Below are 25,197 nucleotides of genomic sequence, written 5' to 3' on the forward strand. Positions count from 1 at the left end.
GAAAGGTGTAGATCTGTTTGTTGAGAAAACAGCTGAATTGGAGAAATGAAACATCTCACCAGGAACATATATTATTTGACAAGGCCGAGGGTAGCAAAATACTTTTCATGGTATTTTTCTGCCTGAGGCACCTCCCTTTTGCTGCTAACATAATATACGGGACAGATGATGGTAATGGCAGTGAGATGGGATTATTGACAGCTTTCCCCACTTCTTTCTTCCTTGCCTCTCATCACAGCCACCAGCACAGCACGGGGGGGGGAACCCTACATGAAGTTCCTTTGCTGCCTTTTTGCTAAATTAACCTACACAGGGATGGTGATTGCCCTGGAGGAGAACAGGGATTAGCCCTTCAAAATCCTTTTGATCCTCAGAGATCTGCAGGAGTCTTGAGACTCCTTCAGAGAAATTTTTCACTTGTGGTAAGTGGAGCGGTGTCCATGGGCTCCTTCCAAGGGTCTGGGAAGAGTAACTAAGGAAAGCAGACCTACTGCAGCCCCTTAGGGGAAATATTGGGGGTTCCCAAAGCTGGAGAGCCTGAAGACCACTCCTTGGGGAGTGGAGGTACAACCAGGTGGAGCTCTGCTGCTGTCTCAGTCTGCTTTTTCCTGCTTTGCTGGCTTAGGGCTGTGCTGCAGAGACTTGCCAGCTGTGGCTGGCCCACAGAAACAGACTCTTTAACCTAAAGGGAGGTTCATGATTCCAGACAAGCTTTGCTGCACCACCTGTGCAGGGGCAGGTCTTTCTCCTCCCCTCTCCTTAAAATTCATGCATTTGTTTCGTCTGCATCTGCTGGATCTTGCAGGAAAGTCTCTAAGTCTGAGGAATAGGAGGTCACAGTTATGCAGGAGTTAGTTGAGCACCTTCTTGCTGTAGAAAGAGGGCTCGAGCTGGCATGGGAAGCCTGGAACAGGTTTCTTCTAAAGTCTTTTTGTACCGCTTGGGTGATGTGAAGGGGACTTGACATAGGCTGGCTTCAGGAGAAAGCCAAGAGTGGTAGAATGGTCTGCGGTCTCCCCAAACCTGGCCTAATTTGAACTTGAAAGTGAGCTCAAAAGCCCTGCTGCTCACTTTTGAAACTATAACCTTCTCCCTGTGAAAGTTAAGTTCAACCAGTCACCAGCTTGAAAGCTCTTAGATCCTCATCTCTGTAAAGGATAACGCTGCCTTCCCACCGCATCAATGTGCCTCGGACTGCAGGGGAACATTAGTGGCTGTGGATGAAGGCCTGGGAGGATTTTTTTCAGCTTCTCGTAGTTATCTCAAGCCTTCATCTCTAAAATGCAAAGGCTTTTATAGACTTTGTATTCTATTAGTGTAACACTGAATGCCCTCGTTCTTCAGGTATTTATAGCAACTTCTGCAGCTCCCATAATAACTCTTGGTGGCTCACACCTTGCAACATGATGTCTTGTTATCCCCATTTCACAGATGTGGAAATAGGGCACACAGAAATTAAGTGATTTCTGCAGGATTTCCTATAACCCACTGCAATGCCTTGACTATAACACCACCTTCATATAAGTTTATAGCTCAGGTAGTGTATTGTGGGCTTCTGCTATTCTCTTTGCTTAAGATGATGTATTGTTAAGAGACACAAATATTGATTCAAGAATAGTGCCCTGATTCTCAGATGGTTCTGAGGATTCTCAGATGGTTTTGGACTCCGTGCAGACACCCAGGACCTCTGAAAATTAGGCTGGCTTTTAGGTGCTTAAATAATGGTGGTGTACTTACTGGCAGAGCAGGGGACTAATGGGAGGTGGAGGGCTTGATTAATTCTCACAGCTACCCTTGGTCTCAGCAGCTGAGCTGCAGAAGAGCCAGGCTCCTGTGAACCCAGGGCAGAAGTGGGGTGCAGGGCTCCCCGGGTTGCTGCGTGGGCACACACGGGATCGCGCGGTGGAGCAGCGAGGCTCTTCCCGCTGGCTCAGGGAGGCTGTGGGATCTGCCAGCTATCAAATGCAGTGAGGTCCTTCTGTGCCTCGGTTTCCCCATCCCCAAATCATGTGTGGTAATAGTTACCCTGCACACCGAAGCGGCATAAAGCTGGATTATTTTCCAGTAAAATTATTTCTTGCACCCTGGGCTAGATGTGCACCTGAATGTTACTGTGCTATCGCTGGATACAATGCTGATTCAAACCTGCATTATGCAAAACCTGAGGCTGTGTGATGAAAATGGTTCCTTCTGGGTGCAGATGGTCCCAGGCTCCACAGAGCTCAGTAGTATTGCCAGAATCACTAAGTCTTATTTCAAACTTAACCCTTTTTATCCTGGCTTGCTGTTAGGGTGGCCTTGCTCTAAGGTATGATCTGCTTGCTGACCTCCCCAGTAACACCAGTTCAAGTTTCAAGCCTTTGACTATGTGACAAGAGTGTGATGTGTTTTTTGCTGTAGGGGCTGGACTGTTTGGATGCTTGATCACCATGATGTTGTCTTGCAAGGTAATACGGTAGTGACAAGTTATGCTGTGATGTGTGGATTAAGTTCTTTATTAGTATTCCCTAGTGATGGAAGAGCTGTGGGATGTGTGGTGTATGCAAGCAGTGAAGGATGACAGTTGGGCAAAGGGCTGGTGTTGATACAGGAATCCTTCCCGAAGCTGATGGATATACTGCTGCTGTGGGATGTTTTTATGCATCCAGAGACAGTGCCCTTCCTTTGCGTCCGCGCAGCAGGCCATTGCAAAGCTTGGGCATCGCTGAAATGCCTGCTTTTTCGTGCCCTCAGGAACAATTTTGGCTAATGTAAACAGTGCTGGGCTGCGCTGGATCAGCAGTGTGTTTGGCCCTGGTCCCCATCCTCCCTGAAAAACATCCAGAGCTGATCCTTCAGCTTCGTGAAAAAGAGCTTGCCTTGTCCTGAACCACGCTGCACTTCAGACAGGGTTGGAAACTTCAGGAAAATGGCTTCTCCCAATAAAACTAAAGCAAATGGCAATATGGAGATGGCATTTCATAAGGTTTTCATTAATCTTGCTTTGGGAATGTCTATTACTTCCAGCCACGGTGTCTGGTACTGCTTGGTACTGAACATACGTGTAACAAACGGTTCCTGCCCCAAAAGAGCCAGCAGTGCAAAGCTGTGCCTGCTTTGGAGACATTTGCTTCAGCACATGTACATCAAAGGTCTGCAAAGCCTTCGGTGTTGATGTGTTACACAGATGGGATCTTGGAAAATTGGTAGGTATGAACACAGGACATTTTAAGAAGGATTACATTTAGTGCAGTACAATAGTCCTTTATAGCCAGGGCCTTAACGTGCTGCAGTTCATGATGGTAATTAGTTGGATTAAGTTGTACCAATGTAAACAAAGTAATAATGAGACAGTTACAGTAAATGGCATAAGCAGGGCTTGTCCTGTGCCAGCTATAGAGGCACTGTCAGGCATTTTGGATGCATTGTGCAGAAGCCTTGGATGTTTATGGTACTGGGGAGGACGTCTGCACCCGTATGCTGCTGGTTTGCAGCCACCCCATGAACATCCAGCTGCTGTGGTGGCCTTGGCCGCTAAATAGAGCGGGATGGGGAGCAGGAGCACTGCTGATGTCTTGGCAGGCAAACTGGTACCAAACCCCAAATAGGCGATGGCAAATGGCTTTAACGTGTGAGACACGAAGGGCTCGGAGGAAAAGGTGAAGCAGCAAGGCTAGAAGTAGAAAATAGGATCAGATTACAGCTTTGCTGTGTTTTAATTGCATCGTTTAATTCCAGTTTCTAATGCTCTAAGACTAGACATCAAATAGAGTGCTAAAATTATTCGAAACCAAGCTACAAGTCTCAACATCAGAATGCCTATTACACTTATCTGTGACCTTCTTAACATTAAAACCACCATATTATTATTATTTTACATCTTCAGATTATTATTAGGCTTCTGAACTCTGCTGCAGCTTGATTTATAGAAACTGCTTAGTCACTGGCACTAGTGCTGTGCTGGGAGTGGGAGAGATGCTTGCTGGTGTTTCAGCAGAGGCTCCTGCCAAGAAGCAGCCGCTGCCCTTGACAGATCATTGAAAGCTGGTGCACATTTCCCTCTCATGTCTAACTTCTGGAGCTGTTGCAACCCAACCTCCTGCCCCATGAAGAGCTAGGGGTGAAAAAATTCAAGGCTCAATTAATACATCCCCTCCAGTCGGTCAGGGCAGATTTTTGTGCTTTGCATGAAAAGCAATCTTCTGGTTTGCTGTGCCCTTCGCCGGGAGCACTGCCCTAGATTTTGGGGAGGTTGTGCTCCTGTGAAGTTGGGATTCAGGCTTCAGAAGCAGCAGTGTGAAGGGACAGAAGTAGTCAGCGATGTGGGAAGGAGCTGCTGTGCAGCTGGGTTGGGATGGGAGGCAAGTGGGGGCCCGGCATGATCCAGGCACTGGAGCACTTTCAGAATTAAATACAGGGGGAGGGTGCTTGCTGCTTAATCACATTAATAATTGTGATGGTTTCTGTGACCCCACTCACAGGAGCAAATGCTCTGAGCAGAAGTTGCAGGACAGGCCCTTACAAGAAGGGCGTTTTTTCCTGGGCTGTACATGCACCAGGGCATAGTAAAGGCTAATAATTTACAACTGTCTGAACAAACCAATTACAAACCTGTTTCTTTTGGTTATTTGCTGAGTAATGACTATGCTAAGCTCTTTATAAAGCATATACAGAATCACAAACCTCAGCCCTGTGCCGCGTATGCCCCGAATGGGTAGGGAGTGATGTTTTGTCGTCCACCTCTTCAATCAAACTGTATTATTCCCAGTGCTGCTGCTGTGGGGCTTGTGCTCCAGGCAGCCCTGCAGGTCTGCATAACACCAGTCCAGAGCCCTTCAAAGCCTGCAACAGAAAAAGCTTAAAAAAAAAAAAAGGTATTGAGTATTTCCATCCCAATTTCTTTTGTGGACAGGTTTAAGAATCAGCTAATGAAGTGTGCCTGTTTGCAACATGCTGGTATCCTGGAGATGTAAATGGGGTAGTTCAAAGAACACACATTGGTTAAGTAGCTTAGTCTTTAATTTTAGTGGAGTAAGCTATTGTCAGATACTTTCAGGGAGCTAACAGGAGAAAAACAATGACTCTATTTGGTAGAGTCCAGTGGATGAAAAGTATCAAAGGTATAAAGTCCTAAACTGCTGAAAATAGTTGAAAATAACGGATTAGTTCTCTCCTGACTCAATGCCTTTATTCTTTTTGACATTATTTTTTTTATTGCCTTTGCTCCTATAATGCGTCGTGGTGACTCAGTGTGAAAGGTCTGTAATAATGTTTCATTGCTGTGAAGTCACCAGATAACTGCTATTCATCCTCTGGTCTAACGCAGTTACAAATGTTCAGAATATAGCCAGAAGTGGGCTGACATTGATAGAATAGGGTAGAATAAGAGATGGAAAGAGCATTAAAAAGCATAAACTGAGGAATCATACACCCAGAAAACAAGGGTTTGAATATCTATTGGAAATCAGAAATGGCTTGTGATAATCTGGTGGCGTACAGAGCTATTTCATAGGATAGCTGGTGCCACAGCAGCACGCTTATACCTTCCTCCTGTTGAAATAATTGGACTTGCTCACAGATACAATGCTTGAGTCAGTATTCTCAGTAAGTTTGCAACTTACTTAGCCTCAGACCCTATCTGATGCTTTTTGGTCTTTAAAATATGAAGGCTCAGGCCATGTGGTCCTGTAAAAGTGCAGGGCTGTCAGCGTGCTGCAGTAGCAGGTCTGAGCTGGGATGAGGCTCTGGAGATGGGACCCACCACCCAGTTCAGCTTGGGTTTTGGCATTAGGGCAGGTTGGAGGAGGGAGGTGCCACCTCCCTTTAAAGCCTCTGTGCCCAGTTCTGAGTTTGCCAGCTCCTTCAGATGCCTGAGTGCTGCCCTTCAGAGCAGAGCGCCTGTTCCCAGAAACTTGACTTGGTTTCCTCCCTTAGCAGGGACATCTGAGGACCATATTTTAAGTAGAGACATCAAAGCTTGACCTAATAATAAACCTATTGACTTAGGGCATTTGGGGGCATAAATACAGTAAATTTGTGTTTTACTGAGCATAGTGTTGGCCAAGTCCCTTTTGCTAAAAGGACATCTCTTCTGAAGCAACCAGGGCCCTAAATGCAGCAAAATGGAGAATGTATTTTAAAAAAGTGCTGGCTTGACAATATCGCACAGTCCTGTCCCAGTCTGTATCCAGTTCTCAACTATTCTCTGCCTCCAGTTCAATAGTAATGTCATATTTATTTACTTGGCACTGCTGTGTTAATGAAAAAGCCACTTAACAAAACAAATAGAAGGAAGGACATTTGCAACCAATTATGGTATTGCTGATCAGTCAAATTGCATTGGAAATTACATGTTGAAGTTCAGCCCAGGCAGCTGATCAATTACCTGGTAGCTTGGCACTGGTGCATGCTATCAACTTAAATCAATGTAATTTCAGTTGCTATGCCAGAATATATATGTGTATTCAATATGACATCAATATTATATAATGATGGTTAAAACTAATTGGCCAAACGCCGTGTTCTCTTATCTGCTCTGCAACCCCACTGGAGCCTGATGGTGCTCCAGCAGGCAGTGTGGAATTTGGCTAGCTATTCTTCAAATATACCCCTGGGCATCATTTAAAATCATGTTTTTAAAGCCTTTCTTTTTTGCAACCACAAGGGAAGTTAGCACTCCAGCATATAATTCAGGGTTGACCAAATTGCCAGCTCGCTATCTGCTTCTAGGGGAAGACTTGCTGTGCGCGCTGGCTCCTGGCGAGGGTTGTAGAAAATGGGCGCTCTCTCTTCGGTGGCAGATGCACATCTTGGCTGGTTTACGCACAGCTTCCTCTTCTTAATTAGCTCTGACATTTTAGCTATCATGATATGGGGTTGGTTTAGAAGTGAAGGCTGAAAGCACTGGGTTTTGCTGAAAACAAAGTTTGTGTTAAGTATAGGGAAACCGAGACACTTCCAGCAGTCTGAAGGCTTTGTGATGGGTGGGAGCACAGAAATACAGGAGCTTCTGGAAGTGCCAGTGGTCACTGGCTCCCACACCCGATATCACCAGTTTCAGCGCTCGGTGCTCTCCTATTTCACTCTTGGCCAATGAGTCTGATCTCTTTGCCCTCCCGTTCTGTGCCAGTGACAATTGCAGTTCACTGGCGGTTCCCAGCTCTGCCGTACCTCTCCTCCAGGGAATGTGCTGTTATCAGTACGTGTTTATATTTTGGGAGCATGTACAGGGAATTGAGCCATGGCTGTCCTAGGTGCTTTGCAAAAGCAGGGGGGGAAAAAAAGGCAATCCCTGCCCTGAAGGTCTTATGTTTTGCAGGCACTAATAACCATGGGGATGCAGCATACAAAAATATAGATATAAGGCAAGGATCCTTCTTTGGTAGTGTAATTTGGTTTGGCTAATGCTTAGCTGAGAGTGCAGGTAGGGAGCAAGGAAAGGAGGAAAGAAAATCTTGGTTCATCGGTTGCCCAGCCATAGCCAAGGTTGTGTTTGGTAGGTTTTTTGGCAGAAGTGAGTTGTAAGGATAGTTTTGAAGGAGGAGAAAGGAGTGGCTGTTCAGATTTTATCGGGGAGGTTTTCCCAGGCTTAAAAGAAAGCTGGGCAGAAAGCGAGTCTGCGCTTAGGGAAGAAGCTGACAGACGGATTATGGAGGCTGGCGGGGCAAAGGTTATGGGCTGGCCGTATGGTAGGTAGGTTATTGGTTCAGCGAGGTAAGAGGAGATGTGGAAAGGTAATAGGAATAAAGAGAAGAAGGCAAGAAGCTTGTAAATTATGTAAACAAAGGACCAGTATGATTGTGGAATGAATTGATGTGGTCTTGAGGGCAGCTGCTAAAACTGAAGATTGCAATAACTGATGTAAGAGAGGAGGGAGGCTTGGAGTAGAATATTTTTGTTAAGAAAAAGGCTTTAGAGATATTAAAAAGAAAAAGAGCAAGCTTGAGACATGATTCCAGAGAAATCCAGCCTGTGCATGTGGTTGAGACTGTGGGCCTGAGTGAGAGGATGGGGGTATCACCTGGGTGAGAAGGAAGGGGGAAAAGAGGGAGGACGGCAGCAAACTGCCTGTGCCTGGCTTACCGGGAGGGGTGGAAAGTGGAGATCTGAGCTGTTCTGTAGAGCTGTTGCAATCTTTCTGAGTTATTTGAGTATTTTTCCAATGTATTTTTTGATTAATGGATCTTTATATTGTTGCTGATTCTGGTAACTTACCCAGCATCACAAAATGTAGGTAGCTGTGGATGGTACCCTGGCTATTCAGTCAGCCTGATTCTTCATCTGACACCAACTTCATGCAAACAAGATTTCTTTTGCAATTTCCAGAAGTTCCTCGCAGAAAAATACTCTGAGAAAATTTTGGCTTGTGGTGGTTTATCCTTTCTAACTCTGGCCATCACTCAAATAAAAAATGGCAGTGGTCTGTGGAAAAAAGAAAAATAATTAAAAAATAGATGCTTACTTATATTTTTCCAAACCACCAGACCAGTTTACTTGATTGCGTCTTTTTCTCAGGAATGGGTAATGTTTCCCTTAATGTCAGAATGCAAAATAATGCCTAGATGAGTCTTTCAAAGAAGATACTTTTATATTTGTCCCATCAAATGCAGATGATCAGCTATTTCTTTCTCCTACCCCAAATATTTACACCTAGAAATGTTAAGAAGTAGATTTGTTTTCCTTTCTTAATTTGCTTGGCTGGAAAAAAATTCTTTTTATGACAGTTTTTTGGTTTGTTCATGTTGGAGTATAAAAACAGGATGTAGAACAATTGGATATGGGTGGGAGATTTATATCGGTTAGACTTGGAGAGCATCATACCCCAGTATGGTATGATGGAAAGAAGGTGTGAAATCCTGGATCCAGAGACATCGGTAGCAGTACTTCTTGTAGCTTTAATTTCCTTTATTAGATATGAATAATAGAATAAATCATACTCTTTCAAGAGCAAACACAGATTTCTCCACAATAAGTGACTTCTTTGTGATCCTTTTCAAATTGGAAGCCATCTTACTCGATTTTAGTTCTCAACCACACCAGCAACAATCACATTTCTATCTGGAGAAACCTTCACCACAACTTCGGCTCTGAGTTTGCTTGGGTTTCCACGAGGAGTTCCCGAACTGCGGACAGGGTGGGATAGCGAGGAGCAGTGCTGCCAGTGTCACTCTCCTGGGGAGGGTCTCTGGGAGGTGATGCTCCGGCTCGTGTCTCGGCTTGCGTGGATGTCTGCTGGGGACCGAGCAGGTCTGTGCTTGAGGCATCTCCTCCTGACAGCTCTCTCCAAGGCAGCTGTGCAGGCAGGAGCTCTCCCAAGGCTTTGCCGAAGTCTCTGTGTACGTACACCTATGTGCTGTGACAGCTCTCATTTCCACTCAACAAATGGCTGGAGGTGGAGTGACGATGATGAAGATGAAGTGATGCAGCCTCAGACTCTGGTGCCCACAGAAACGTGCAGCTCCCGATGCTCTAATGTGGCAAGTCAACCCGCAGATCTGCAGGAGGACTATCTGCTGAGAACTCCGGCCCCAAACGAGCCCTGCGGCTGGTCTTTACTTTGGACTCGGATGACACACAAGGATGGGCATCTCCAGCAGCCCTCAACTCAGACTCCTCACCCTGCTATCCCAGTGAGGGTAGCACATTTGCATAAGAAGCAACCGGGTGAGTAATACCTGCCTCTGCAGGCATCAAATGCCGCAAGTATTTTGCGGTAAACTTGTTGCTGCGCTGGGCAGGGAGGATGCACTTTACTCCGAAAGCAAAGGATGAAAGCCTTTGCGGCAACGGCTGTGCTTTGAAAGCGACTGAGCCCAATCGTCTGCACAAGCAACTGTTTTATTATCAGAATAACTGATCTCCCAAAGCACTTAACGCCACTGCCTGCACAAAACGGAGCCAGCACACGCTGCAGCCTTGCAGCCTTTTGCTAGTGCTGAGTATCTCAGTCTTAATCCAGCCAATATATTGCTGTTAATTGCAGTAAAATAGTGGATTTAAGGGATTCACCTGTTTAGGTTGCTCATTCAAGTGGGCTCAGCGTTGTACAGAGAGAAAAGAACCACCATTAGATGGCTAGCTTGTATCTGTGTGACCTGAAATGGCTGTATTTGCCCAATCCCGAAGCTACAGGTGTGCAGTGACGCAGACCTGTGGCTGTCATCACAGAACTAAGAATAAACTAGATTTGCACCTTGCATATCTGTTTGTAGATAAGATCAGTACTTCAGAGCCAGGTGGTCGATATAGCTGATGGACAGACTGGGAACCTGGGTGCTGGGTTACTCCTGACTTTGGCCTTGGTCACTTATATCACTGGAGCAAAATTTTGTGTGCTTCTGTTTTCTTACATGGAGATAAGGATACTGGTGCCTGGATTAAGAGTGTTATTAGGGAGCCACATTATGATTATAATTATTGTATTACAGGCTGAAAGGTGTGCAGAGGCTGGCAGTGCTGATGCTGAGCTTCCTCAAGGAGCGTGTGCATTTGCAAAAGGGAAGAAGAAACTGTACAGGAGGATTTTTCTCATATAAACTGAGGAAATGGATTATCTGTGAAACAGCCAACAGTTTTTATTTACTGTGAAAATCTGAATCTCGCTTTCAATTTCCCATCAAGATAAAATGCAGGCATTTGGTTAAAATGGTAACTTAATGCTCCAGAGGTTTAATTACTGCCGCTCCATAATCAGAATCAACACAGAGTGCAGTCTGCAGCTCTCAACTTCAACAAGAAATGCAGCTCCCCACAAAGCAGTCAATAAAAGGAAGATATATAGCATGTGCTCAGACTTTGTGGTCCTTCCCATAGCTGAACTTGCAAATCTGATATTGCTAATAGTTTTCTTTCAAAGCTCAGGTTCTCCCTTAGCTATTGTCAACTTGATAGCTCTGTATTACTACATTTTAACTTTCTCTGTGTATAATATCTATATACATGGTACTGAATTAAGGGAGTTCAGTGCTGGAAACTAAATTTCCAAATTTTTTTCTTGTATCAACAGAAAGCACTGGTCTGAACTTGTCTTGATAGCAGTGGTTATTGAAACTTTGTAAGGGCCTTGGCTGGAAGAAGTGTCAAGATGGCAGATACATTTTCTGGACTGTGGCTGATGTGATCTCTGGCATGGGCCTCTGCTCCATGGGATTATTGATGCTCCTCCATTGCAGTTCCTGGTGCTTTTCTTCTTGCTTTTCTTCTTTAAAGGCTTCAGCAGACTTGCAGATAAGACATAGGGCCAGCCTCAGTCTTACTTGGTACTGTTTTCCCTCTGCAAGTTAAGATTTCTTTTCTCCAGTGCATTTTCTGAACGAGGTCATCTGGCTGTGCCAACTGTTGTCGATCCCTGTGAAAATTGCACATGCTCTATTTTACACGTTATTTTGCAAGTTTGGTTTTTAGTGAGCAAAGCCTTTACCTGTATTGCAGCCATGCTCCTGCCTGGCACTAAGGTAGCTATATCCAAGCAAATCTGGCCAGCACAGGTACTGCTAGCAATGCAGCTGCAGTCCTCTGCCTTCTGCTGGGGATCAAGCCCTGGCTTTACATCACGGGATGCTCCCGAGCTGGAGCAGTTTCTGCAGGAGTTGCAGTAGCAGCCACAGAAGTCGCACTCAAAAAAAAAAACCTTTGCTACAGTTTCTGCTCCTCTAAGCAAGGGTTAATTTTTTCTCATTACCAGCCCCCTGTAAAAAGCAGCACATCTTGTATCCTGCCCTTACTGACTTGTGGAAATAAGAGATACCCTATTAACAATCTTTGTACAAACAAAGTGTTGGCCTGGTTAGTGCCAGCACTTTCCATCCAGCACTAGTATTTGTTTTTCCATGCTCTTAATCTTATAAATTGAATCGAGTCTGATAAAAGTGACTTCCTGAATATTGCATAACAGTTTGTTTCTGTCAGGATGGAAGACAAACAAACCTGACCTTGAACTCAAAGTTTCCTCTCAGCAGGTAGGGGCTTCCAAAAGTCTGTGCTGATCTGGGAAATGCCGGAGGGGGCTTCTGGTCTCCTTGCTGCTCTGGGACAGCAGTGAGGCTTCCCTGGCAGCCACCCTCTCCCCCAGAAAAGCTTTGGAAAATGCTTTGGATCCTCCTCTGGGGACCGGAGAATCCCCTGGAAAGAGCTGCAGCAGGAAGACAGCAGCAAGTTCTTGCTCCAAAAAGGAGGCAGAGGAGAAATCCTGTCCATATCTGGCATAGTTTAGCCTCCAGGGATTAATTAAAGGTTTTTTCAGTTTTTCTTTCAAACCTCACAACATTCATCTCTGCCTCACTGAATAGGGAAAAGGGAGAGGCGTTTTCTCTAGTGAATCACCAGCCTGTTTCAATTTTCAGTTTTACATTGCAGTAATATTTTTTTCCTAAGGGAATACCACAGGAAGGGCAAACTCTGGCTTCTCACCATCAGAGCATTACATCATTAATACGAGCTGAAAACCTGAGTGGCGGGCGAGACAAATATTCCCTAAACTTAGCAGCCCCTCCTTTCCTTGGTGCTTCCATCCCCTCTTCCCGGCCCATGGGTGAAGGCAGCTGAAGGTGTTGGCAGAGCCAGTGTGGGACAGGGGACCAGGGCACTGGGAGCCCGTGCGTGATGATGCTACGGGAGCAAGGAGGTGTCCTGCATCCCCTGAGCTGCTGGCAGTGCTGGGGCCCTGGGGACTAATGGAGCTCTGGGGCAGCAAAACCCTTTCTTCTGTGACTCAGCCTTGTGGCAATGGGGGGGGGAAGGAGCCACCTGGCTGTCGGGGCTCCATGTGAAACACAGGGGGTCTTTCACACACTTTTCCCAGTGCCAGAAAAGCATGGGATTGGGAGACACTGGTTTTTGGGCAGCATCCTGAAGAAGGGCCGCAGCTCCTGGCACAGCCTGACCCGAATGTGTGTGTGGTGCCCTGTCCATTGGGCCCTGCAGACCAGCTCTCCGGCTGTGCCCTGGCTGCAGTGTTTGTTTTCTGACCCCATTACCTATTCCAGTTTGGATTTCAGCTGCTTAGGCTTGATTATTTTAAACCCCCTCTATCTGATTATCAGCCAGGCCAGATATGAAGCTTCCTGGGGGATCCCCAGCAGCATTGCAGAAGGATAATTTGCCTCATTCATGCTCCTGGAGGGGGTTGGTCAGCAGAGATGGGGGGGAGAGTTATGGGGACAGTACAAGACGAGGGGAAGGCAGCTCCCCCCGCACCCCCTGTGCTGCAGCCTCTCAAATCGGACAAACTTTTTGCGATGGATCCCCTTGCTGCCGTGGGTGTGCAGGGTGATGTGCCCACCACCCCCCCAGGAGGTATCGGTGATGGGTACCACGGCACACGCTAACCCCCGTCGGCACGGGAGGATGCTTCTGGAAGCAGAGCAGAGCGTGACTGCCAGCGCCGAGCAGCACAGCAGCGACAGGCTGGCATGGCAGGGTGCAGCAGATTGGTACCGAAGCCGGGCAGCCCTGTGCAACCTTCCCAGAGCTGCCTTGCTCTTGCTTTTCGGTTTTCTGTTGTTAGCCTAAAGCTGTCCTCCTCCTCCTTCTCCCCCCAGCAGGATGAAGAAGCCTCCAGCTGGCCTAGGAGGCTTATCAGCTCTGTCTGGCTGGGTGTTAACAGTCTATTTGCATAAGTACCTGTCCCCGTCATATGCTGCTTGCCTTTGTGACTCACTGTATTTGTTTATTTTTCCTCCAGCAGCCAGGCTTGCGGCGTGCTGCTCCCCGAGGTATGCCAGGGCAGATGCCACCACCCCCGGGCACCGTGCAATGCCGTGCACGCTTGGGCCAGGGTGCACACCCTCCCTGGCTCACCCGCTCCTTCTGCCCTGCGGGACCGGCTTGGAAATTAAATGCGTAACTCGCTGGGTCCTGTTTTCTCCCGGCTGTCAAGATAAAATTAAACTGAACCCCCCCTTTCACACTTTGGCAGCTGTCCCTGGCTGGGGAGAGCAAGGCTTCCCCTGGGACCGAGGTCCCAGCTCGTATTGCAGGGAAGGGTGATGCATCTGGGTTGACGGCTGTGTGATGGGGAGCTGCCTCCTCCCTGCTGTTAGGTGGGCACGAGTCGAGATCCTTAAAGCCCTTTCTGAACTCGGGTCTTGGCTCCAAAGGCAGAGGCAGCGTAGCCTGCCAGACCAACTCTTTTGGATTTGCTGTGCTAAAGCGAGCATCGCTACAGCTCTGCTCCAAGCGTTGGTCATGACCGTGGAGTCACCTCCTCAGGTAGGAGCTAAGCGGTCTTGTTTCTGCTCATTAGCTCTGAAGGGTTTTTCCATCCATAATAAGAAAGTCATTAATGTTAAACTTCCGCTGCCAGGTACGATTGATTTGAAGATTATAACCACTATAAAGGGGGTATGCGTTGCATATACAATATGTTAAATTCCTGGCGTGCAGGAATTGTTGCTTCGATGGTTGTCTGTCATCCATGGAGCTCACCAGAAAACGGCTCAGATGGATGTGGGGCTGCTCAGCAGCCTGGCAGCACAAGTTAAGAGTGGCCTCTTTTCGAAGGGCAAAGGTAAATTCAAATCAGTAGCTGGCACATCCTTTGCAGAGGGGCTGTAATCCTCTCCTAGGAGACAATAGACTCAATGATTGTACGAGTCTTCATGCTCTCATTGCTGTGATATTTTACAAATATAGTGCACATCTTCGAGGTCCTCTGTGCTCACAGGAGGGTGATGTTCAGTGTGGGATCCTCTCTGCAAGGAGCTACCAGTACTGAAGTATTTTCTTCTGAATGTGGCCCAGAACCCTGTCCTGCTGGTGTGTTATACTTCCCCTGCATGGCTGATGAGCCAGTGAATCAGCTGTCCATCCATCCATTCATCCAGCCAGCCACTTCTTGTATGTAAAAGTTATTTTAGACACATATTTCTGGCATTCATTGTATCATTCATCATATAAAGTGCTTTTGACAACCTATCAGGTGAGCTGTGCCAGGTGTGCGTTTCTCCTCTGAGCGGGAGAGCGGATGGATGAAGTTGGGTGAGAAGAACAAGGGATTTGGCTTGGCTCAGCACATCCAGTCTCAGTTTCGACTGTGTGGCCTGGGGTGTGATGTTGCAGGGCAGACTGAAGTGTGCTCTGCAATGGAGTGAGATGAGAGAGCGTGGAAAGGCAGATAGCAATTTGATATGAATATCATCGTTGAAGAGGATCAGTGGACCAGATTGTGCAAAGAAAAATGCAGTGGGTAGCAGAGGGAGAAAAGAGAGGGAGGAAGAAGCAGACAACACGCCACAGGAGCCATCCAAGAAGGGGCTAAAAGAGGAACAAAACCACAAAAGGATAAATTCATAAAGCCAGGAGAGGGCTGCAGGAATCCCATGCCTTCTTTTAGAAGAACAGTGCTCAAGCTTTCAGCTATGGCAGATTTAGTGGCTGCTCTTGGAGGCACCATGGGTGGGAAATCCACTCTGGCTTCTACTGTTAACCATAAAAGTGTCTGATTTGTGACCAAAATTCAGATGCCCTCATTTCCCCACCCTGGCACTGATGACTGCATGCCTATGGATGGTAGGGTAGCCATTCTGGCTTTATAGACACAACGAAATAAAGGTTATGGCTGCAATTTCTTGAATTTACAGGCAGACTTTGCTCCTAACTACGCAGCCTAAAAAGGATTTGAAAATTACAAATCCCCTAAAATGTGGATTATCTGGCTATGTCAAACCCAGAATAACTGAAATTAAATTAGCGGGATTACGCCAGAGGCAGCGGGTTCTCCTCATCTGCTCCTCCCGTGTCGCGATGAGCCTCGCACCTCCAGCTATCGTGCTTCAGCAGTAATAGAGAGGCAGTTCACGTGGTGGGTCCTGGTCGCATCGGAGCAGTGTTTTCCAGTCTTGGCAATGCCACCAAATGGACCTGTGGTGCAAAATGCATGCGAGAGGGGACCTAGCTGCCTGTGTGGCAGGCGGCTTGCTCAGCAAAGCACTTTGTCGATCTGCACGAATGGCAGCATGAGCCTCATCTTAGTCCTGTTCTAACAGGAGACAGAAAGACTAGATCAAGGTCTTCAAATTTCAGAGGAGCAGAAGGTGGAGATCTTGGATCCAAAAATCATATTTACTGTCCCTCTCTCACAGCCCTTTGTATATTATGCTAATAAATAGTGCTGCACATGCACAGCTTGATCCATACCCTGAAGAAATCAATAGGAACTGCCAGGTGCTCTGTCCTCTGAAAATCAGATCATGCATTTATGTGACTGAATGTGGCTTTCGGAACCAGCTTTCAGGCACACTTTTCAAAAGCTGGTATTGGGGCATATTGTATTGGGTCCTGGCTATACTGAGACCTGATGAATTTTCTTGAAATAAATAGTGTGAAGTTGTGAATCTCAAGAAATCTCTCACTTTCCAACTTTATCTCTTTTCCTCAAATGCATTAGCAGCTCATTTGTCCTTCTGGCTACTCTTAGGTCTTTCTGAACTGTCGTCACCTGTCCCATGTCCCTCCCTCTCTGCTCGCTGCATCCAGGCTAAGTTTGCTGCTTGGAAATAGTGCTCAGGCGATGGAGTATCCGTGTCAACCCCCCTATGGTTAAAACCAACCCCGTAAGCAAACCCTCATCATTTTATTTATGACTTTTGGATGAGATAATGGTTTTCCACTTTGAAAAGAAAGCTCTCTACTTCAACATTTATTTTCTATAAATGCCTTGGCATTTATATTGCAACAGGAGACTATTCAGTGACATTATCTGATAAATATCATGTTATACAGCTGCAATTTACAATGCATATATTTTTAACAGTGGTTCTAACCTAAATTAAATGCTTCTAAAATATGGTACTTATGGAAAACAAATGTCTGTTCTAGCAATTTTGTTTTTCAGGGTACACTATTTTTTTAAAATCGGATACCATCTTTATCCTGTCAGGCAGTAAATTATGCACTTGCACTTTCATAAACGCTCCCCTTGGGAACTTAGTCAATGAAATGGAAATGTCTTTTTCACACCCTCCAACTCCAGAGAAATACAGGGAAATAGCCAACTCGGTTATAAACTGAATGTCTAGAGGGAATCCATATAAAATGTGGATTAATACAGTCCTGATGCATGTATTGTTTAGCATATGTACCATTCACTCAAATGGCGCATTGAATTGTGACTCAGATCTTTAATGTCTCTCTCTCTCTTTTTTTTTTAATTGGGAGAGTAATTTCATGTTCTGTGGTGGGATCTGCAGGTAGGAAGACATGTGCTGGCACCTGGCTGTTAACCTCCCTCCTAAGCCAGGGCAGCTGCGGGAGGAGGAAAACTCTGTTGGCCTGCTCAGGGGAGTAAAACACAACTGCTTTTACACCTAGGCGGATCCTTCCCTGGGTTGCAGGGTGGGAATGGGCAGGAAAAGGGTTTGTAATGGCACGTCCTGCCTTTGGGATAGCCTTTCATGAGGGAGAGAAGAGGTATGTAGGCAGTTGGACTAGATGATCCTTGTAGGTCCCTTCCAACTGAACTATTCTAAATCTTCTACCTAAACACCTTCACGCTGAAACCACGAGCGGTCCGAGGAGCTGTGATATCCCATCACCGCCTCTAATGTGGAAAGTTTGAAACGCCGACAAAAAGGGAGCAAAGGAATGAAAGCGGGGAAGTGCGTTGCAGGGGAGTCTGCTGTGAGGCCCAAGGATCCGTCCAAAGCAGGAGGAACCACAGCAGGTCTGCCGTCGCAGGAGCAGCACTGAAGCTGTTCAGCTGACCGTCCTTGTTTCCCCAAATCTACCCTTGAGGGTCCTTTGAAAGCCCCGGTTCTTCCAGTCTGGGGACTGCATGAAATGTGTGATGTATTAGATGCACTTTGCAATAGAAGTGAACTTACAGAAAACAGAAACCAACAATAACAACAAAAGGATTCTTGAAATTTGGCAGAAAAAATGCAGTGCACAAAACCCACAAGAACATGACCATCTTTGCACAAAACCAGTTACGGATGCATTCCTTAAAGGTAATCCCTTCAGACAGAGAGAGGCTGCCATTTCTTTGACAGGTATTAAAGCAGCTGTTGCTAGAATACAGAGAATTTTTGAGCTATCCATCAAGGGATGGACATTTAATGCTGTATCTATTTTTTTGTTGTTGTTTACAGTTTATTTTGATACCAGATTTCTAGCTACTGAAGGTAATTGAGACTGCAAACAAAATCTCTCTATCACTGATCTGCCAAATCAAATTTTCTTCTCCTCCAAGTGTAGTATTTTTCCTTAGCTTCAGAGAGGAAAAGAATTATGCAGAATGAATGAGAAAGAAAAGAGATTAGTTTCTATAATGACCATAGCGGCCACCTCTCCCTTGATCTTTCTGTAGGAGTTCTTTCTCAAAGATGGGAGTGATTACTATTGTAATTTAGAACAGAGCTTGTTCTTTTTCCTTCTGCTGCATCTGCTTACTACTTTCCAAATTAACACACATTTTAGTAAAAACTAAATATCCTGATTATAGCTGGGATATTGGACGGCCCTATCTGGGATACGGATGCAGCAAGATTTTCATCATCTTCGCGTTTCCATCCTGGAATGGTCTTTGATAGAAATTAAAGTAGCCGCAAGGCTATTTTGACGACTTCTGGCTACCGGAGGCCTCAGAAGAGGGTATCTAAGGCAGTAAATGAGCAGCCACGTGTCTCCTGCACTATTTTCAAGTTGTGTGGTGCTTCTGAGGATCTCCACGAGCTCTCTGTCGTCAGAGCATCTCCCTGCCCTGTGGTGGTCCTCCAGTGCCCAGCATCAGGGCCGGGTGGGTATTGCAGCAGGAACAGGCTGAGGGAGCTGAGCTTTCCTCGTGGTTTCTCACTAGCTAACATTAGTAAATAGGTTGTTTCTCCAGGTCTTCAAAATGACATTGGATTTTCATTGCGGTTGGGGACTACTCGCACTCCCTTGGACCTGTCCTATCCGCGTGTCTGGTGCTAACGTACTACAGCAATCAAATTTAATGCCAACGAGGCAACTGGGTTTTCTTCTTCCTCTCCCGCGAGATCTGTCTGTACCGAGGTTTTCACTGGTCTCAGGTCTTGTTGAGAAGTTTTATTAAACCAAACTGTTGGGAGATGAGCTATTTTACACGCTTGTTCTCCTGAAGCTGCTTTAACGGCTTTGTAACCATAGCTCTAGGGTGAGCCAATTCACCCCTAAAATCAGTGTATTCACACCTAGTCATGCCAGCACCGTGCTCCCCCAGAGCGCGGCGGCAGCCCAGCAGCACGGGCAGTGGAAGCAATAGCTCTGCGGCACTTCGGGGGACTCGTGTTTAGTGACGGGATTTAACTCCGCAGAACTCATACAAAACTCATAAAGACTCCGTCCTTCGCTTAAAACCATCTGTTAATTCTACTTACGAGCTCATCATCGAAAGGTTGCCTATATTTTTCTTCTAGCTTTGCAAAAATAAGCACCGGTGAATGAAGATGAAAGGAAAATGTTGCTGGTTTCTTCCCTGGAGATCGTATTTCTTACTTGTTGCATAACTGCTTATTTTAGCATCAATCAGCCAAGCCTTTGTTGTGTAGACAATTCTGTCGTTTTAGAGGATTTGTGCAGTATTATTTCTTCCAAAATGCTTTTTTTCTTTTTATCATTAGATTTATTTCTTCTCTTAGCAAATGCCAACTGACAACACCCTGTCAGAGCTCTTCATAAGTGTTACATAAATGTCATACTATGTAAACTGAGTATCGTATATATCATATAGATGACCTTTCTGTAGAACCATCCGTCAGGTGTTATCTCTGGGTATTTTACGTGTATGTGTTACATATATGCAACTGTATACAAGTTTTGTTTAAGTGTGCCTATACGGTAGCCAAAAATCTGTTGAGCGTGCGATCGCTACCGCCCAGGAAAGTACTCCAAATGCAGAAATGTCCGAATTCTTGTTGTCAGTGCAACTTAATCTACACCCTTTTGTTGAAGCAGAACACGATTTTAATTGCATGTTCAGATACTATTTTTCTTCTGCGTCGCTATGGCGTGCAGTGCATGAGATGGTCAGTGAGGGGCTCAGCAATGCTGGCTTGTTCCTATTGTTCAGCACATGATCCTAGGCCTTAGCTCAGCACATTATTCACATGTCTGACCACTTTTGGATTTCGCCGCAGTAGAAAATACGGCTCCAATATTTCCATGTGCCGTTTTCAAAGCAGAACAAGGTGCTCATCTTCTGGATAACAAAAGCGCACTGAGGGTGCGTCGAGGGATGCTGCGGACCTGCTGCGTGCAACCCGTCTGCACGGAGGAACTGATCTGCGTACCTGGATTTTGACACGCTGTGACCTCCTTTAGAGGTGTTGTGCAGAAATCCCGGAGAAATGGCCAGAAGGGTCATAAGGCTGTAGTGTGCCGTACAGGACGGGAGCAGGGATGTTGGCAGGTTCCTCCAAAGACAGAATTATTAATTTCCTCATGTTTTTTTCTACGGTGCTTTGCACTATGCTGCATCAGTGCTTCAGCACGTTCATTAATCCTCCCCAAACACCCGTTATGAAGACAGGTCAGGGTGACACGTGGATGGATTAAGGTCAGTTTTGACTAATTTGGGGTACTCCATCTGAGAAGTGTAATGTCTGCTTTTTCAGCGCATTTAACACGATACAGCACTTCATACGTGCAAGCACAGCACCCACTGCTTCCAGCTGTACTAAGATGGATGTCAGCAATTCAGGCTAAAGGTTTCAAGCTACGCACCCACAATGTGGGCAATACAACCGTCAGCACCCAAAAGTTTAGTTTAATGACTTTATTAGCATTACAAAGCCTGTGGCAAGGGCAAGGAGAGAATCCTGGTCTTTGGGAGAGTTCTATCCTGTCCTCACTGTCAGACTGCGTCCGCGTCCTGCAGCCCTTGCTTTGTTCTGTGGGCAAGTTTTTGGTTCTGCAGATAAGATGAGGATCTGGCCAAAATTTGTTTCTGTTTTGACTTATGGAGCAGGTCCATGGCATGCAGGTGTCATATGGAAAACAGATTGTGATAGTGTAATTAAGAACTGCATTGGAATATGCATGCACGAGAAAGTCTCCATAAATCGGTACAGAATGCCTCACTTTGGACATTTCTGACGTTCTGACCAGGTAACACAGTGACCTTCAAAATATCCCTTCGCACAGCCTGTGCATATAGATGGGGTGGGATCGATCCATAGGTGAAGTCCTGGCAGCAAATGCCGCTGTGTGCCAGAGCGGCGGGGCTGGTGTCCGCCGAGGTGCCTGGGGCTGGCGGGGACCGACAGAAAGGGGCTGTGCTCATGCGTCCCACTGCTCTTGTCCTACCAGGAAAGGCTTTTTTAATTAGGAGATGAAGTTTCCAGTTCCCTGGGGGGCCGTTGAGCGGGGTCTGAGCACTGGGGCGGCAGGTGCCCCACGAGCAGCATCTCGAGGGACTTCAGCAGCCAGAATGAGGCACAGTTTTGCTGCGTGTTGTGACCTGCTCATCTTCAAAGCCCAGTAACATGACTAATTTGGGTGAGTTTATCTAAAAGACCATAAAAGGCTGCCTCACGCCAAATTTCCAAGACCCTACTTCCAGAGTTACATTCCTAAAGCCAAACCAAAAAACCTCAACAAGCCCAAGAATGACCAAAGCAATGCTCCTCTCCTCCTCTTGCTTTCATCCTTGGAAGAGCCAAAGGACTTGGGAGCATTTGGAAAACGTCCAGCACAGGCTGCCAAGGCAGAAAGTTGCAGCCTAATTCATTCAAGTTTGGCAAATTATAAGGAGCCAGAACAGGGACGTACAGCGGGGAGTGTCCGACTGCCTTAGCTGTGGTGGTTCTAGCTGTGGTCCAATGGTTTTCTGCAACCGGTAACTCTTGAGTTTTAGAGCTGACCAGGTTAACGAATTTAAGAGGTGATGGCAGATTGTGATTGAAAGACCATCTTTAACCCGAATTTTAATCTTGGGCAGCGACGGCTTAAAACAGCGCCCGACAACTTCTGCAATTTGTTTTACCGTAGGGCCTCCGGGAGTTTGGAAAGATGTACGTTGTATAGACCACTCCATCCAATTATTATTATTTTAATTTAAGAAAGCGTTTTGTATCTCGACAGCCGCCCTGCTGCTGTTTCTAATCCTGGGCACAGAGCTGGCCGTGGCCAGCCCTGAGCCACACCGACCCCAAGCCATCCCTTTGGGGAGCGGGCGGGAGCCGCTCCGCTCCCCTCCGCGGAAACTCTGCGAAGTTTGGGGGGATGATATCCCCCCCCCCCACCCCTCCACGCCGAGGCTTTGCTGCTGCAGCCGCATCCCCTGCCCAGCCGCTCCTCGCCCTCCCGCGGGCGCTGCGCGCCTCCAGCGCGGCCGCGTGTGCCGGCGCGGCCCGCGGAGCAGCGCGGAGCCTCCGCGGCAATTCCCACGCCGGCGGCCCGCCCCGCGGCCGCGCAAGTTTACTACGCGGAGGGAGGGGGTAGTAGTGGTGGGGTGTGTGTGTGTATGGGGGGGGGGGAGCAGCTCCGCACCGCGGCCCCCACCCGCTCCGCGCTGGGCAAGAACCGTCTTTTTGACGCAGGAGAAATGGCAAATTTTAAGTACGTCATTAATATGGCGCCAAAAGGTTTTTTTTTTTTTTTTAAGTATAAGCTTTTTTTTTTTTTTTAATTTTTTTTTTTTAAGGTTGCAGAAGCGGCCCCGTGTACGCCTGTGCGGAGCGGGCGGGGGGGGGGGGGGAGCGGGGCGGGAGGGGGGGGGTGAAAGAGAGGAGGGAAAGAGTGTGAGTGTGTGAGTGTGAGTGTGTGTGAGTGTGCAGGGCCGGCGGGACCCCTCCGGGGCGAACGGGCTCCGGGTGTGCCGTGCTGGGGCTCCGGGCAGCGCCATGGGGCCCCGGTGGCCGGCGGGGGGGTGAAAAACGAAACGGGGCGGGCGGGCGGACGGCGGTACGGCCCGGGATGGGACCGGCGCTGGTGGCACCTGGCCCTGCCGCTGCGCCTGGGGAAGGAAGAAAACGCAGGAGGGAAAGAAATTGAAGATTTGGGGCGGCCGAGGCGGGGTGGGGGGTGTGTGTGTAAAGGGGGGGGGGGGTGGTGGGGAGGGAGGGGGGGGGGGGGAGAAGCGCAGCCACCATTATCCGTCCCCGCTCCGAAAGTCGCTTCCCCGCCTCCCTGCCGGAGCCCGAGCGGCGGCGGGGCGAGGAGAGCCTGAGGAAGTGCGGGGGTAAAAAAGAAAGAGAAACAGGCGGGGAGGGCTCGCCCGGCCGCCGCGGAGCGGCCATCTCGGCTGGGAAACGGGGGCCGCATCCATGGAGTTACCGGGCGGGCGCTCCTAAGGAGGGCCCGACCGGCGCGGCCCCGGCAATGACACCGGATTGAAGCCGGCGAGGGGGCTCTCCCGGCCGGGGACTGCGGGAGCATCCCCCGCCCCCCGCCTCCTCCCCGCCCGTAACCCGAGAGACAGCCTCAACTCTTGGAGGACACTCTCCTGGCAAAGGTAAAGGCTCGGCGGGGCTGGCGTCGGCAACGGGCTTATTTTGCAGCGGATGGTTATTTTGCAGCTCCCCGTGCTTCGCTTGTATTTATTTATTTTATTTATTTTTTTTTTTTCTTTCCTCCCCCCCCCCCCTCCTTCCCTCCCCCCGGCTGCGAGGCGGGGGATGTGCAGCATTTCCAGGGGTGGATTGCGCATGTTGGTCACTCTTGTTTTAAAGTGTACGAGGGAGGCAGCGGGAATGTAAACAAGAACTTTTAAAGGCTCGGCTCGCAGCTTCGCCTTTTTTTTTTTTTATTTTCCAAATTAATGACTGCGGCAGAGGCTGCTGCGCGCCCTGCCCGCCCGGGGGAGGGAGGGAAGGAGGTTGGGGGGGGGACGGGGGACGCGCACCGCGGCTCCTCGGGGCGATGTGCGGTACCGGGCCGGGCTTTGGCGGGGGGGGGGGGGGGGGGGGGGGACAGGGGGGAGGACGGACACACAGACACACACACGGCTCCGGGGCTCCGCGGGCCGGGCAGCGCTGCCGCGGGGCTGGCGCTTAAGGCCGGGGAGCGGCGGGCCCGCGGGCGCGGAGCGTTGCGCGGGGCCGGGATGGCGGTGCCCGGGGGCGTGGCGGCTGCCGGCTCCCGCCTGCCCTCCTTCCCTTCCCTTCCTTTCCCTCCCTCCTTCTTCCCTCTTTTTTTTTTTTTTTTTTTTTTTTTCTCCCCTCCCCACCGCTCCCGGCCGCCGCGCCTCGGGGCTTTCCCCGCTGCCTTCCCCCGCCGTACCGCCCCGCTGGGTCCCCGGGTTACCGGGCCCGGGAGGCGGCCACCGACCCCCCCCCCCCCCCCCCGCCGCCACCGGCTACCACCCTGCATCACCCCGGGCTCGAAAAACATCGCCGTGGCCCTGCCGGGGGTCCCGCGGGGTGGTTTTCCCCCCCCCACTCCCGGGCTCCGAACCGGCAACCTGGCCCCCTCCCGCCGGGGGGGGGAAGCAGCGGCGCCCCGCACCGCCCCCGCGGCCGCTCCGGCCCCTTCCCCGGCTGCGGAGCGGGGCAGGCGCTTCGTTTTCGGGATGCGGGGCTGGGAGCAGCTTACCTGCCACCCCCCGGGGCTGCTCCGCTCCTGGGGCTGGAGGCAGCGACCTGGAAGAAGTTGGGAAGAGCTGCAAAGGGAGAAGGGGCTGAATTGTCAACCTCGGGTGCAATAAGGAGGGAAAAAAATAAAATAAAATAGCTACCTCCATACCTGTACATCCTGAGCGCTTTTTGAGTGGGAAGGATGGCATGCACAGGGAAAATTCCCAGCTCCTTCTTTCAGCACCCACAGTGAAAATTGTTTACTTGCGGGTTTGAGCCTAGACCCTCCTACCGCTGGGACATTTCTAAGAGGGGATTTTGCCTGGGGGAAAAAAAATCGGTGATCTCAGCCCTTCTCCCCGGGGTAAGGAGCCCGGCTCTTAGGAATGGTGTTTGACCTTTAAGCATTTATTGGCTACTGAGGTTAAAATAAGCTTGAGATAGAAGTAAAAATAGCTTGCGGAAAGGTTAAATCAAAGGTTAAATTTGTTTTTCCTAGGAAAATTGAGGCTGATGTCCAAAAATGAAGGCTTGGAGCAAAGGATGGGAGGGTACACGTTAGGTCTGTAGGCAGGGAGACGCAATTCATTTGAAGTATTGGGGGCTGCTGGTAGCGTTTGACGCCAAGTTCTGAAAGTTGGTGGGTAGGTGGTCTTCAGACGAAGGTATTTCAAATAAGGTCTGGTCTTTGCCTTTCTCTGGGTACTTGGTACAAGGATTGGAGTGCCCATAGCTCCTGTTGATTTTC

At 48.4% G+C, this 25,197-nt stretch overlaps 1 protein-coding gene and 1 long non-coding RNA gene across 4 annotated transcripts in view; one reads left to right on the forward strand and one right to left on the reverse strand.

The window, feature by feature from the left end:
* Positions 1 to 8,872: 8,872 nt before the first annotated feature.
* Positions 8,873 to 25,029, reverse strand: LOC128134339 (uncharacterized). The gene is made up of 3 exons (XR_008232723.1): positions 24,619 to 25,029; positions 15,677 to 15,837; positions 8,873 to 11,326 (listed from the first exon to the last, which is right to left on the reverse strand). It is a non-coding gene; the product is annotated as an uncharacterized LOC128134339 (long non-coding RNA).
* The window catches only part of JADE2 (jade family PHD finger 2), an 84,237-nt gene continuing 82,045 nt past the window's right edge, over positions 23,006 to 25,197 (forward strand). For all 3 annotated transcript variants that reach the window (XM_052771966.1, XM_052771961.1, XM_052771967.1), the window contains exon 1: positions 23,006 to 23,389. The gene's annotated coding sequence lies outside the window, so the exon portion shown is untranslated. The remainder of the gene's footprint in view (positions 23,390 to 25,197) is intronic.

This window comes from Harpia harpyja, chromosome 20, assembly GCF_026419915.1.
Source record: "Harpia harpyja isolate bHarHar1 chromosome 20, bHarHar1 primary haplotype, whole genome shotgun sequence".
Taxonomy (NCBI): Eukaryota; Metazoa; Chordata; class Aves; order Accipitriformes; family Accipitridae; genus Harpia; species Harpia harpyja.